Genomic DNA, 10,000 nt, shown 5'->3' with positions numbered 1-10,000 from the left:
CAGCCGGGGCCTTGAGATTTCGAAAATGCCGCGCTCTGAAATTTTCACATCAGCCATTGGGAAGATAATTATTATCCGTCACAAACAAAAAAAAAAAACAGCTTTGAAATGAGCATTGATAGTGGCCACGTTTTTTCGGGGCATGTCTTGATGAAATAATTGCAGTTCAGTTCGTTGGTTCAATTGCATTTGTTGGCTCCTTGCAGCATGTTTAGATTTCATCTTTTTCAGTATTCCTAGTGTTCTCATTGTAGTATGAATAACCTGCAGATTTTTCGTTGTTGTTGTTATGCGTTATACAATGCTGAGCGATGTTTTTCCTTTCCTTGAAGCTAGCCATAGAAGTATAAAACTTTCTATAAACTCATTACAATAAGAATCCAGCATACGGTTCATCATCGGCGCGATAAACGTTCGGGAAGTGGCGACTTTTAATGCCGTGATCATGAAGCTTAACAGCAGAGCATGTTCATCAGATATGCCAGGGGTGACGTAACGCAAGGCGTGAATCGAATCTAAGATTGAAATGGCGTTCTGAATTCTTTTGGTTCCAGATAGAACAAACAAAAATATATAAAAAAAAGCATGTCATTGATTGTCATTCAAACCTCAAGAGCGCGTGGAGAAAGTGTTCCGGTTTACATTCGGCAAATCGAAATGAACGGCTAAAATTAACCTATCGTCTGGTTTCATGCGGGAGATCACGTGCGCACGCAAATTTCTTCGTACGGGAATTTTATGAAGTGAAGGCGGCTACAGATCATTTCCTTTGTCTAGTTCATGTTCGTAGGCGCAAATTGCAAACGTAATACTTGGAGGAACGTTTCCACTAATCTACAGGGGCTCTCTCATTTCTCCGATTGCTCGCAAACACATTGCATTGCTAGTCGTGACGTTTCACAGTGACGTTTCACCATGCCCGTCGAAGTTGATTACCAGTACCGCGCCAGCGTCGACCGGCCGGCGAAGCGACGAACTCAGCAGCGCATGCGCGAGGCCCTACAACACCCCAACCGAGCTACCCTGCTTATCGGAGAGAGCGAGTGCGCGTGAACGCGGGCTCGTCTGACGATCTGGATTAAAGAAAAAAAAAAAAGTGTGTCCGAGATATTGACGAAGACAAGTGGTCGCTGTCGCTCTGAATCTTAGCGCGTTATAGAAAACGTGGGATGGCGGTGCTTCCTCGAGGGTCTAAAAGTACAATCTTCGAACTAGCGCTCCCGGCGGAACGTGGAGCTAGCATCCTTCTTCTTGGAACGGTTTGCAATGGACTGCTTGAATGTGCCGACCACGAGTCACGGGTCGCGTATAGAGCCAACGTTTGGCAAGAACGCGTCTAGCACAACCGATCGCGGTTGCGATAACCCATCGTTGGTAGCGAAAAAAAGAAAGAAAGAAAAAAAAAAAACACCTACCCGCAGCTTGTAGCAGTAACCGTAAATGTGGTTCTAAATATAGGTTCGCTGGTCACTGAAACTTTCTCATAACGCACACCACTGTAGTCCAAAAAGAACAAAGCACGCACAATAGATATGATACAGCCGTCACCGCATGATTTCGCGTTTTCCTTATTGCATTACTTTCGTGGGCATGCGCGCTAGGGCCACGCAGGCCAGGAGGCAAGGGGAAAAAAAAAATAAGAAATGATACGCGATCCTCAGCATTGACTTGGCTGATGTGGCACTCGCATTTATGTTCTTTACCTTAGGCGAGCGCAACGCGCCAACTGAACTCCAATTTCCCATAACGGAAATTCGTATTTGGCCATTTGGTTGTATTTTTGGCTGATGTTCGCGTTTTTCGCCCGAGCATGCGCTTCACTGCGCCGCTCGTTGCCCCTTCAATGCGGCTTCACTGCCCTGCAGGCGTGTTCTGCGTCAAGCCGAACCACCAGGCAAAAAGCCTGGGCGCCGCCATCTTGTTGAGAGCGGCGCCGGGGACACAATCGCGCCTAGCTCATTGAGTTTTCCCCCAAAACTGAACGAAATAGCCTTATTTAAATGAGAAAGATGCCACGAGTGCCGCAACGAAGGACCTTAAGGATTACCGAAGGGTAACTGAGGGCGACGCGACGAGCTTTGGAAAGAAGAATGATGGGTGTAGCGCTACGGGGGATAAGAATAGAGCAGATTCGGGGGGTGAGCGAACAAACGCGAGCTAATGACACCTTAGTTTAAACCAAGAAAAAGAAATGGGCGTGCGCAGGGCATGCAATGTGGGGGGAAGATCATCAATTAAGGGTTACCGACTGAATTCCAAGAGAAGGGAAGCGTAGCACGGGGTGGCGGAAATTTAGGAGGGCAGATTAGATTAGGAAGGGCGCAGGCACTAGACGGCGACCGTGACCGGGCTTACACGTGACCGGGGTGCTTGGAGAATTATGGGAGAGGTCTTTGCCCTGCAGTGGTCGTAGCCAGCAGGATGATGATGACGAAAAGGTAGCAACAGGTATTCATAACATACAGGTTGGAAAGCTGAGGCACCTCTGAACCCTTGAATATATTTCGCCACACTTGGCCATACGACAAGTTTGTTTTCGAGGCGCTCGGTCCCACTGCAGCGAAAATGTTGCCGGAAATCGGGCACTCCATTTTTGTTTCATAGGGAACCTTTCTTCCACTAGGGCAGCGGATTTTCGCAGGGCGAGCTTGCTGTCGTTTACGGATCAAAGCGATAGTGAACTCCAAAATGCAGTGTTGGCTTTGAGTGGGACTTACATTGATTGCAAAACCCACGGCTAATCACCCTTCCCCCCCCCCCCAAGTAGCTCATTACAGCAGACAATCGTTCAGAAACACCGGCATCGTTGCGTATAGTATGGGAATGGTGCGTGTCACGTGAGTGCTCGCTTCGAGCTTGTGTTCTTCATTTTGATTGAATGAAGTCTCACCTAAGTGAGCGGGGGCCGATCCCGGAGGTAGTGCAATACCGGGCCGACCTGCGGCGGAGGTGAAGCAGGCTTCAAGCACTCCGCCAACTTCCAAAAATAGGTTTAATATCGTGGGTCCATATAGAACCCGTATCAGATATTAAGCTGATAAGAACAGATACTACACTTTGATCTTAGCCAAAAGGCCGAGAAGCGATGTCTTTCACTTCACTCCATTGTACCACTGCCTTGCGGGTGCCCTGGCGACATTGGTAACCTCAGCAACAGCGTGGGCAATCTTATAAAACCCAGCCCGTCTAGAGACTCTATGCTCTCTATCTCGCGAATCAACTCGCGACGCCTCAGTCTTTCACTGTTAACGAAACGCCGTCGCGTAGAAACGAGACCCGAGCGCAAGCTTGTTTGCAAGGCAAAACCAACGAAGGCAACCTCGCAGAAAACGGAACAGGCGAGCGGAAAACACGCGCAAGGGGAATGTTTACTTCCGTCTGAATGCGACCGCTCAAGGCGGCTTTCTTTGAGGCCTTCGTTTCAAGCCCGTGCGCAAGTGTAATACACTACGCGCATTTCCCTCATTTCCTTTTATTTACCGCAAGGCCCACTGAAAGTTTTCATACGGCACAGGCCGGGACGGATTGCAACGTGTCGATTCGACCGCTAGAATTAGGTAGCGCGCCTCATGTACGAATGAAAGAGAATGGAAAAAAAAAATAAATATAGAAAAGGCTGCGCACTCCTTCCAACCGGAAACATAGAGGGCAGGAAGATCGCCATGTGGAGCACAGGTGTTGTTAAAAAAAAAAGAAAGAAAGAAAGAAATAGCGCTACCCCATCATCTTTACCGTGTGCGTGTATACACACACACGCACACATATGCACGCGCACGCACGCGCGCGCGCACGCACACACACACACACACACACACACACACACACACACATATACGCACACATGCTAGCATAGCTTAAGCACAGCTGGAAAGCTCAGCCTTGCGCAAGAAAAAAGGACCACGCCCTTTCTCAAGCCCCTTTGAAACTTTTAAATGAGAAACATGTGTACAGCGAGGTCGTTCGAAACTGGCGCGAAAACGCATCCGCGCCATCTGTGTGCGGAACGAGGAAAACCTACGGCCTTCGCCATACAGAAAGAAAGGTAGATGGCGCGAGCTAACGCTCCGTTGCATACTAAGAACGAGAGCTAGTGAATAATGGCAGAAACGTCTTGGGAAGAGAGAAAAAAACAACAACAACAAAAAAAAAAGAAAGACACGCAAGTTGTTGGCTCGCGCAAGCATTCTATTTTACAGCGAGTAAAGAGCATAGCAACTTCTCACAAGAGCAGCAAGAAAGACAAGAAGAACGTGAGAGAGGGGGAGAAACAGGCGCGTTTCTTTGGAATGCAGAGCATGCTGCACACACTATGAAGTGCCAAAGAGACGGGGAAAGCAGATGGCGCGATTGTGTATGTCCTCAAAGCTTGAAAACAATTTCTAAACTACAAGGTGTGCCGAAGTCCGCCTACTCTCATCAGGTTGCTCCCGCCTCCAATTGCATTTAAATTAAAATTACAGTCGCCTCAGGGGCAGAGAGAGAGAGAGAGAGAGAGAGAAAATGTGTACACTTGCTTCGCGCAGCTGCACCCGTTCAAATTTTACAGCAACAAGAGCACTCCCGCAGGCACAAAGTCCGCTGCCGCGTCCGCCGGGGCGGAATGCACTCGCTTCCGTAAATTGTCGTGCGGCAGACTGCTGCATCGTAGCACACCTGAAACCGCGCAGACGTCAGCGATCGCCGCGAGATCGCTGCGAGCGCTAAAGTCCGAAACCACGTCCGCCGGGGCGGCGGGAGCTCGATACCCCTTCACGAAACTTCTGCGTGTACACCGCCGCACGGCCACGGCGGAGTCGCTGGCATCCTGCGCGCAGTTGCATTGCGTCGCGCCGGGAATCGTTGAAGCCCCACGCAGACGTCGGCGTCGGCCCCGACCTGGCTGCGAGCGCTCGAAGAGACCAAGTCCGAAGCCACGTGAGCCGGGGCGGTGTGAGCGCGACTAAGTCCGGGACGACGTCAGCCGGGGCGGCGTGAGCGAGACTAAGTCCGAGACTACGTCAGCCGGGGCGGCGTGAGCGAGACCAAGTCCGAGACTACGTCAGCCGGGGCGTCGACTAAGTCCGAGACGACGTCAGCCGGGGCGTCGAGCACGCCGCGCGCGCTTTTCCCACTCTTACTCGAAAAATGGCGAAGGGGCCGCGCTAGCGTGCCTTGAATCGGTGAGCGGCGGTACCGCGGCGATCGCGAGAGCTCAAATCGGCCGTGCCAAGGCCAAATATTGGCGCTCGGCTCGGCGCAGTACGCCGCCTTGTCGCACGAGTACGGCCCCGTGGAGGTCTGGTCACTTATCGCTGCTCTTATAAGGGGCCGTACCGCCCTGGCCGACGTTGTACTGTAGTGCCGTTTTCGGCTTGCGCGTGTTCGTGGTGGTGTCCGCGCACCGCTCCGCACTCGAGAATCGTGCCCACGACGACGCGAGCGCTCGGAAGAGACGGAAGTCCGAAACCACGTGAGCCGGGGCGGTGTGAGCGCGACTAAGTCCGAGACGACGTCAGCCGGGGCGGCGTGAGCGAGACTAAGTCCGAGACTACGTCAGCCGGGGCGTCGAGCACGCCGCGCGCGCTTTTCGCACTCTTACTCGAAAAATGGCGAAGGGGCCGCGCTAGCGTGCCTTGAATCGGTGAGCGGCGGTACCGCGGCGATCGCGAGAGCTCAAATCGGCCGTGCCAAGGCCAAATATTAGCGCTCGGCTCGGCGCAGTACGCCGCCTTGTCGCACGAGTACGGCCCCGTGGAGGTCTGGTCACTTATCGCTGCTCATATAAGGGGCCGTACCGCCCTGGCCGACGTTGTACCGTAGTGCCGTTTTCGGCTTGCGCGTGTTCGTGGTGGTGTCCGCGCACCGCTCCGCACTCGAGAATCGTGCCCACGACGACGCGAGCGCTCGGAAGAGACGGAAGTCCGAAACCACGTGAGCCGGGGCGGTGTGAGCGCGACTAAGTCCGAGACGACGTCAGCCGGGGCGGCGTGAGCGAGACTAAGTCCGAGACTACGTCAGCCGGGGCGTCGAGCACGCCGCGCGCGCTTTTCGCACTCTTACTCGAAAAATGGCGAAGGGGCCGCGCTAGCGTGCCTTGAATCGGTGAGCGGCGGTACCGCGGCGATCGCGAGAGCTCAAATCGGCCGTGCCAAGGCCAAATATTGGCGCTCGGCTCGGCGCAGTACGCCGCCTTGTCGCACGAGTACGGCCCCGTGGAGGTCTGGTCACTTATCGCTGCTCATATAAGGGGCCGTACCGCCCTGGCCGACGTTGTACCGTAGTGCCGTTTTCGGCTTGCGCGTGTTCGTGGTGGTGTCCGCGCACCGCTCCGCACTCGAGAATCGTGCCCACGACGACGCGAGCGCTCGGAAGAGACGGAAGTCCGAAACCACGTGAGCCGGGGCGGTGTGAGCGCGACTAAGTCCGAGACGACGTCAGCCGGGGCGGCGTGAGCGAGACTAAGTCCGAGACTACGTCAGCCGGGGCGTCGAGCACGCCGCGCGCGCTTTTCGCACTCTTACTCGAAAAATGGCGAAGGGGCCGCGCTAGCGTGCCTTGAATCGGTGAGCGGCGGTACCGCGGCGATCGCGAGAGCTCAAATCGGCCGTGCCAAGGCCAAATATTGGCGCTCGGCTCGGCGCAGTACGCCGCCTTGTCGCACGAGTACGGCCCCGTGGAGGTCTGGTCACTTATCGCTGCTCATATAAGGGGCCGTACCGCCCTGGCCGACGTTGTACCGTAGTGCCGTTTTCGGCTTGCGCGTGTTCGTGGTGGTGTCCGCGCACCGCTCCGCATTCGAGAATCGTGCCCACGACGACGCGAGCGCTCGGAAGAGACAGAAGTCCGAAACCACCTGAGCCGGGCCGCGGCGGGAGCTCGACGCCCGTCACGCAACTTTGGCGTACAAGCCACCGCACGGCCGCGACTGAGTCGTCGTCACCGTCCGGCTGGCTGCACTATAGCACGCCGGGAACCGGGAAAGAACCGCGCAGAGGTCGTCGTTTTGCCGCGACGTTGGCGCGAGCGCGCGAAGAGACAAAGTCCGAAACGGCGTCAGCCGGGGTGTCGAGCACGCCGCCCGCGCCGGTCGCACTCGTGCTCGGAAACGGCGAAAGGGCCGCGCTAGCGTGTGGCCCCGTAGGGGCACAGAAAGGGGATTGTTCTGGAAACTGCGCTGTCCATAGGCGAGAGATTGCCGTTCGCGCATTCGGTCGACGCGCTGCGCTTTCACGACTTCGGCATTGCGCTGCCGACGTAAGCTTTCCATCTCGCTCGCGGCGCTGCGAGGCGGCACGATTTTCGCCAAACGCTCGTCGAAAGTGGCACGAGTACGGCCCCATGGAGATTTGGGAACTTATCGCTGCTATTATATGGGGGTCCCAGAGAGCAGTCGCCCCCAAAAGCGACCTGGGTGTTTGATATGCGGCGGGCTTCGTGCCCGTCAAGCGTGTCCCCGGTATCGCTCCCGTGGATCCCACAGCTGACGTCTGCAGCCTCATCCGCTTGATGCGTTAGGGGCTGGTTGTCGGACGACGCTTTCTCCACGATATCGAGTTGTGTTCCGCATCGTCCTCGGACGAGTCAAATGCGAAAGCGCCGAAGGCGCGGGCGTGACCCGTCGCCTGGCGGCTTTGCCGTCTCGGCTACGTTGCAAGTGTCGGTCGGTCCACCTGTGCTGCGGGCTCAAGAGAAACCGCAAGCCGTGATCGAGTCGACACAACCAGTCTATCGAGAATGTTGCGTGCTTCTTGCCGCGTGGCGATACCCGGCCCTTCGGGGAGGGCGCCGTAGCGAGCTCGAACGCCGTCGTCTCGGACTGTGCAAAGTGCTACTCTTTGCAAGAACGAAGCGTGCTGGGGCGCCTGAAGGTGGCCTCGGCATCGCAAAAACGGCGTCCGGCCTGCTTGACAGGCGGGACGCGCAGTTGAACGATTACCTGGTTGATCCTGCCAGTAATCATATGCTTGTCTCAAAGATTAAGCCATGCATGTCTAAGTACATGCCGAAATAAGGCGAAACCGCGAATGGCTCATTAAATCAGTTATGGTTCCTTAGATCGTTTCTTCCTACTTGGATAACTGTGGCAATTCTAGAGCTAATACATGCAGTGAGCCTGAAGCCCTTTGGGCGACGGGTGCTTTTATTAGACCAAGATCGATCGGGTTTCGGCCCGTATTGTGTGGTGACTCTGGATAACTTTGTGCTGATCGCATGGCCACGAGCCGGCGACGTTTCTTTCAAGTGTCTGCCTTATCAACTTTCGATGGTAGGTTACTTGCTTACCATGGTTGTTACGGGTAACGGAGAATCAGGGTTCGATTCCGGAGAGGGAGCCTGAGAAACGGCTACCACATCCAAGGAAGGCAGCAGGCGCGCAAATTACCCACTCCCGGCACGGGGAGGTAGTGACGAAAAATAACAATACGGGACTCTTTTGAGGCCCCGTAATTGAAATGAGTACACTCTAAATCCTTTAACGAGGATCAATTGGAGGGCAAGTCTGGTGCCAGCAGCCGCGGTAATTCCAGCTCCAATAGCGTATACTAAAGCTGCTGCGGTTAAAAAGCTCGTAGTTGGATCTCAGTTCCAGACGAGTAGTGCATCTACCCGATGCGACGGCTCGGACTGAACATCATGCCGGTCCTTTCTTGGTGCACTTCATTGTGTGCCTCGAGAAGGCCGGTGCTTTTACTTTGAAAAAATTAGAGTGCTCAACGCAGGCGAGTCGCCTGAATAAACTTGCATGGAATAATAGAACAAGACCTCGTTTCTGTTCTGTTGGTTTTTGGAATACGAGGTAATGATTAAGAGGGACAGACGGGGGCATTCGTATTGCGGCGCTAGAGGTGAAATTCTTGGACCGTCGCAAGACGAACTACTGCGAAAGCATTTGCCAAGAATGTTTTCTTTGATCAAGAACGAAAGTCAGAGGTTCGAAGGCGATCAGATACCGCCCTAGTTCTGACCATAAACGATGCCAACCAGCGATCCGCCTGAGTTACTCAAATGACTCGGCGGGCAGCTTCCGGGAAACCAAAGTGTTTGGGTTCCGGGGGAAGTATGGTTGCAAAGCTGAAACTTAAAGGAATTGACGGAAGGGCACCACCAGGAGTGGAGCCTGCGGCTTAATTTGACTCAACACGGGAAAACTTACCCGGCCCGGACACTGGGAGGATTGACAGATTGAGAGCTCTTTCTTGATTCGGTGGATGGTGGTGCATGGCCGTTCTTAGTTGGTGGAGCGATTTGTCTGGTTAATTCCGATAACGAACGAGACTCTAGCCTATTAAATAGGTGCGGGGTTCCCAGCACCTTACAACCTTCTTAGAGGGACAAGCGGCTCCTAGCCGCACGAAACAGAGCAATAACAGGTCTGTGATGCCCTTAGATGTCCGGGGCCGCACGCGCGCTACACTGAAGGAAGCAGCGTGTCTTTATCCCTGTCTGAAAAGACTGGGTAACCCGTGGAACTTCTTTCGTGATTGGGATAGGGGCTTGCAATTGTTCCCCTTGAACGAGGAATTCCCAGTAAGCGCGAGTCATAAGCTCGCGTTGATTACGTCCCTGCCCTTTGTACACACCGCCCGTCGCTACTACCGATTGAATGATTTAGTGAGGTCTTCGGACCGATGTCCGGCGCGGCCTTTCGGTTGCGCCGGTCTGTTGGAAAGATGACCAAACTTGATCATTTAGAGGAAGTAAAAGTCGTAACAAGGTTTCCGTAGGTGAACCTGCGGAAGGATCATTACCGGATTGTTCGAGGGTGACGAGCGCCATTGTTTCTACCCCGTGTGGGTGAAGCAGCTCGCTGCGCCCGACGCTTTCCGCCGCTGGCCCCGCTTGGACGCGGGGACGGCTATACCCGAACATGCCGGGGATTGCCCGAATTTCGAAGGGCGCCCCGTGCCAAATTTGTTGCGCCCAGTGGACGCCGGCTGCAACCTTGGACGGTTGGCTTGGCCGCGCCCGCGGGTAGAAACGGCGTAACGCACACTGGGTGGGCTTTCTGAAGTCCGCCTCG

At 54.5% G+C, this 10,000-nt stretch overlaps 2 non-coding genes across 2 annotated transcripts; one reads left to right on the top strand and one right to left on the bottom strand.

The window, feature by feature from the left end:
- Window positions 1-2,895: 2,895 nt before the first annotated feature.
- On the bottom strand, window positions 2,896-3,087 carry LOC139051142 (U2 spliceosomal RNA). Its single transcript, XR_011509263.1, has one exon. It is a non-coding gene; the product is annotated as a U2 spliceosomal RNA (small nuclear RNA).
- A 4,825-nt stretch (window positions 3,088-7,912) lies between these two features.
- On the top strand, window positions 7,913-9,727 carry LOC139051116 (small subunit ribosomal RNA). Its single transcript, XR_011509245.1, has one exon. It is a non-coding gene; the product is annotated as a small subunit ribosomal RNA (ribosomal RNA).
- Window positions 9,728-10,000: the final 273 nt, after the last annotated feature.

Source organism: Dermacentor albipictus, chromosome 10, assembly GCF_038994185.2.
Source record: "Dermacentor albipictus isolate Rhodes 1998 colony chromosome 10, USDA_Dalb.pri_finalv2, whole genome shotgun sequence".
NCBI lineage: Eukaryota > Metazoa > Arthropoda > Arachnida > Ixodida > Ixodidae > Dermacentor > Dermacentor albipictus.
This window is presented reverse-complemented; position numbering and strand designations above follow the sequence as displayed.